A 5005-nucleotide genomic window follows, 5' to 3' on the forward strand; every position below is an offset into this window, starting at 1 on the left:
CCCGCCGTAGTCCCGCCTCCTCCCCCGCCCCCGCCCGCCTTCCCGCCTCCTCCCTCCCTTCCTCCGGCTGCGGAGGCGAGGCCGGTTAGCGCAGAGCCCGCCTCCTGCGCCAGGCTCGCACGCTCGGAAGGGCGGGCGGCGGGACGAGGCGCTGGGCGGCCCGGCAGGAGAGCGCAGGAGCGGAGGCGGGCGCGGACGCGAGGCGGAGTGATGCCACCGCCTCTCCCAGACGAAAACCCCGCGCTCCCGCTAGGAAGCCGCAGCTGGCAGGCCTGGGAATGCGGACGGCTCCCCGTAGAGCGGTGTGCTGAGCTGTGTGGGCATGGCTGTCATTTGTGAGTTCCTGCTTGAACACAAGTTGGGGAGAGCAGAAGCCCATGAAGTTACAAGTTATACTGTAATTCTAAAAAACAAACAAACAAAAAGAAAAGAAAAACAAGTAAACATGGGGGCGTCAGGGTGAAGGCCAAATTCCGATTCTGAGTCATTTGTTTCTCTTCTCTCTTCCTTCCTCTCTTCCTCCCCTCCTTCCCTTTTCTTTCTTGACAGCATCTCTCACTGCAGCCTAGGCTGGATTCAAGCTCCCGAGAACCTTCCTGCCTTAGTCTCCAGAACTCGGGTTTTGCAGGAGTGACGTACTATTCCCAACAAGATTTTTTTTTCCTCTATTCGCGTAAACTCTACCCCAGTCTAAGAGGTCAAATGCGCACACAAATATTTGCTGACATTTATTCAGCTCTAGGTACCAACCCTTTTGACACATATTTCCAAGTTTACGCCTCTCAACAGTTCTAATCCACCTTCTGAAGATATGGAAAACGGAAGGAACTTTCTTAAAGTCACAGACTTAATATATGGCTGAGCTGTCTATGCGTTTACAAATATAGCGTTGTGTTCCAGTCTTGTGTGATGTTTGGAAGGATGCTTTATTTGATCATAAAGAATCATAAATTATGTCCCCAACCATATTAATAAACATAAACACTGTGCGTGGATTCAAGAGATGGCTTCTCTGAACTAGAAGGATACTTTCTGAATTGTCTCTTGTATGCTCTGATATACGTGTCAGAAAACGGAAGGAAGAGTCCGGATTCATGACTTTTCTCAAAATAACAGTTGCTTTTCCCCAACGTGGTACACATGTAACTTCTCAGATAAAAGTTACATCGTACAGTATGCATACGCGGTTCGATTTTTAACATTTATTTGTGGGATTGTTGCTTTTTGTTTTTTTTGTTTTTCCTCATGGGTTCCTTGGAGAAGGCACTGGAAGTCATTTCCATTTGAATTTGTCACAGTGGTGTCTTTTATGATGTTTGTTCTTATAAGAACTTTTTATTTAAAAAAAAACATATTTTATTTTAAGAAGCGTAACCTCATTTTGTCCTGCCTGAACTCATAATCTTTTCAGGAGAACCTTGTAAGTTGGCCTTTGTTCTGAAAATTCAGCATTGTTCTTTGGACAGAAGCAATAAAACCCCAACTGGCCTCCCGGCTCACTGGTCTCAAGGCTGACTCCATGAGAGAGCATTGTCTCCAACTGTGTCCTTGCTTCGCGCTGCCCTGTGTTCCAAAATCTGAGTTTTTTAGCCAATCAAAAGTTAGTTTGGTTCTTGAGTGTCACAAAGAACACCTATTCGCTGGGCAGGCAAGGCTGACTTTAGCTTTATCTGCATTTCATGAGAGTTCTATCGAGAGACCATTTAAATTAAATTATGTGGAGCCTGTGACAGCTGTGGGCTGTGGGCCTGAGGAAGAGGAAGGCACTATGGAGACAGTTTGCCAAGCTTACTGTGTGTTCTATGAACACAGTTCAGTTCAGTCCATAAAGAAATAACCATTTCTCTAAAAAAGACATTCTTTAAAAGAACTAGTTCCAGATGCTGAATTGAACTTGTTTCTGAAAGGCCTTTCAGAACCTGGCGCTCAGGTGCTCCATCCTAAATGTGACTATATCTTGACCTAGAAATGTCCTTCCTCCCTGCCACCACCCCCAAAATAATCACTTCTCAAACGTCACTTGTCTCAGAAGAGTGTACATCGATAGATTGCCACTTAGCAAATGACCATCTTAAAAGAACAAGATTACATGAACTTGGTAAAAACACAGTGCTGTAAAACTGAAACTACAGTGTAGCTGTACAGGCAATACATCACCTTGTCCGTAACCATGGTGTTTCCAGCAGGCTGTCATCGGACAGCACAACCGTGCCCACGTCGATGTCTACCAGCACCGTGACTGGACGCAGTGAAGGTCTCAGAGGCTAAGCAGTGTCTCCCAAAGTGAAGAGACTGAGATGCTAGTAACCACAGCCCCTACTGGGGAAATGCAAGCCGAGGCTCCTGTGGGGTCAGGTGGCACAAGCAGCCTCCACAGAAGTAAAACCTGACTGCCAAGGAGGCATCTCTGGCAAGGAGAAAAGGGAAATGTACCACAGAGTCTCCTCTCCCCCTGCCCTGGTACCCACAGGTGTCCTGTAGGCTCTCTAAGCCATCTATCACACAGTTCCCCTGTCTTTCCCAGGACTACCACCTAGAACCATACATTGCATGGCCCTGATTTAAACATATGATCCCTCTTTTCAGGTCTTTTCCACTCCTTGTTTTGCTTTTGAGACAGGGTCTCTCTATTTAGCCCTGACCTGCCTAGAACTCATTATGTAGACCAGACTGCCCTTGAACTCAGAGAGATCCTCCTGTCTCTGCCTCTCAAGTACTGAGATTAAAGGTATTCTCCGCCATGACTGGCTCTTTTCCTCTGTTTACTACTTAAAACCAAAGCCATATTCAGATCTGGAACCATGCTGGGGAGCATGCCACATCTTCAGTCACTCATATTTAGGACCTTGTGGTGTTCTTTGAGGCAGGCCTCAAATCGCAGCATCCCAGGATTTGCGACTTCTCTCTTGACCTCCTTTCCAGATGCAAGAAAACCTCTCTCAGGAAAGCCTTTGCTCTTCCTTCTATCTTTCCAGTTGCTTTGCCAGAAAACTCGGTTCTCTTTCTGAGATCCAGGCTTTGGACCACTAAATGTAGTGGAGAGCTATACCTGCAACCCCTGTCGCGTAAGGATAAGCACCAAGTGGGAAAAAATAAACTAATGTCTCAAAATACTTATCCAGCCGTTGAAGTAAAAGATGAGGAATGCCATAGGCTGTGTTGAGGAGGGAGGCAGAAAGAGCTTGGGTGGAATGTGTCTGAATTAGAGGTCAAGGCTGTCAGGTACGAGGATGGAAATGGGGGGTACAAGCTTAAGTGGGAGTTGCAGGCTGCCCTTCAGCTCTCATCGGAGAGAGTATGGTTCACATTTGTTTCTATTCTCATCACTGCAGTGGATGCACAAAGCAGCCAGACTCGTCCCTTGATGTCCTTAGAGGCCAGTGTCACCAGAGATGGTGCCCTGAACCCTGAATCCTTTCACTCAGTATTCTTTCACTGCTAAACACTCTCCACATGGTGCTGGGATAAACGGTCTATTTCTCGACGCTGGATGCTCCCTGAGATTTACACTCTAACAGATGTTTAGTCAGTATTCATTGCTTTTTACTGAGAAGGGGAGAGATGACCCCAGGAAGACACGGGAACTTCGTGTTGCTTTTTCAGAAGCTGGTTCCAAGTCATCAGTAGATTGTAATCAGCCACGAAGAGGACATTTCCACTGAGGAGACTCGTAAAGCCTATAAGCAGGACTTCAGGATGTTCCACCTCTCTCTACTGGGCCTGGTTGCCAAGAGTCGCTTTATAAGCTGACATTTAGAAAGGACTAAAAGGGCTCCTCCCGTGTGCAGGAGCTTAAGGGTAGGTCAGATGATTAAAGCCTGTGATTTGAAAAATACAGAATTGTATGGTTTGCATAGGAAAATCTAGCTCTTAATTACATCACAAAAGAGGATAGAAAGCTGAGGAGTAAGGAAACAGGAAATGAGACTAGATGAAAGTCGTGGAAGCACAGCAAGAGAAATCCTCTCCCAGCTTTCACTCTGGCAGTAGCTTGCTGTGGGGCTTCAGGCTGACCGCTAACTGCTTCAGAAACCTCTGAGCTGTGTTTATGTGTGTGTTCCTTATGTTACAAGTACTCAAAAACTAATCATTGGATTCTGCTAGTTAGCTTCAATTCTGTTGGCCTCAGTTCCTTCATCTCTAATTCTGAGGCTGGCCTTAGAGTTCTCACTACCCCACTCCAAACAACTGAGAAATAAGACTAAGACATAGACAAAATACAGCCAGTTGTTGCTACAGATCTGGAAAACGTAGTTTAGCATACAATTCCAACATCCCCATATCTCAGACTGATAATAGACGGCATTGGGCTTGGAAGGCGTACTTGTATCAAAGATTTGGCATTTAAGTACCCCTGGTTCTTTCACTTGTGCCCCATCCTAAGAGACCCACCAAAGAGAACGAATGCAATTCTCTGACAGAATTGTTTTCTTGGAAAATTAGAAAGAAGTTGTAGTAATGGATCTACCTTCATGTAAAGGGATCTCCACAGAGCAGTAAGAATCTTCATACCCACTCCCATTCTGGCTTATTGAAGACATAGTCTGTACCGGATCTGTGTTACATACTGAGGCACAGAAAGAGAGAAGATATAGTCTTGCTTTCCCTTCTCACCCCAGGAGTTTAAGGCCAACTAAATAGGCAGATAAATAATTGTGCAGTTATAATTTGGTTTCTTACTAGTCTATAATCCTCTCTGTGAATCTCTGAGGGTATGTTTATTATATGGGAAAATTAGGCTTAGAATTGCAAACTTGCAAAATTTAGTCCCATGTTCAATAGAGGAGAAATTTCTGCAACTTCCATCCATAGGACCTGATGGTCGTAATGGTCCCATCACAGAAGTAGAATCAACAAAGAAATGTCATCGTTATTTGTGGTTCTTCATTAAGATGCGTACAAACTACTGTCCCTTCTTCAAATGATGCTAGAGGATGTGCTTAGAAGTCTCGCTCGATTTTGTGATTTCTGTTGAAGAACAAAAAGAAATTAATTCTGAAAATAT

Source organism: Arvicola amphibius, chromosome 8 (assembly GCF_903992535.2).
Source record: "Arvicola amphibius chromosome 8, mArvAmp1.2, whole genome shotgun sequence".
Classification (NCBI taxonomy): Eukaryota; Metazoa; Chordata; class Mammalia; order Rodentia; family Cricetidae; genus Arvicola; species Arvicola amphibius.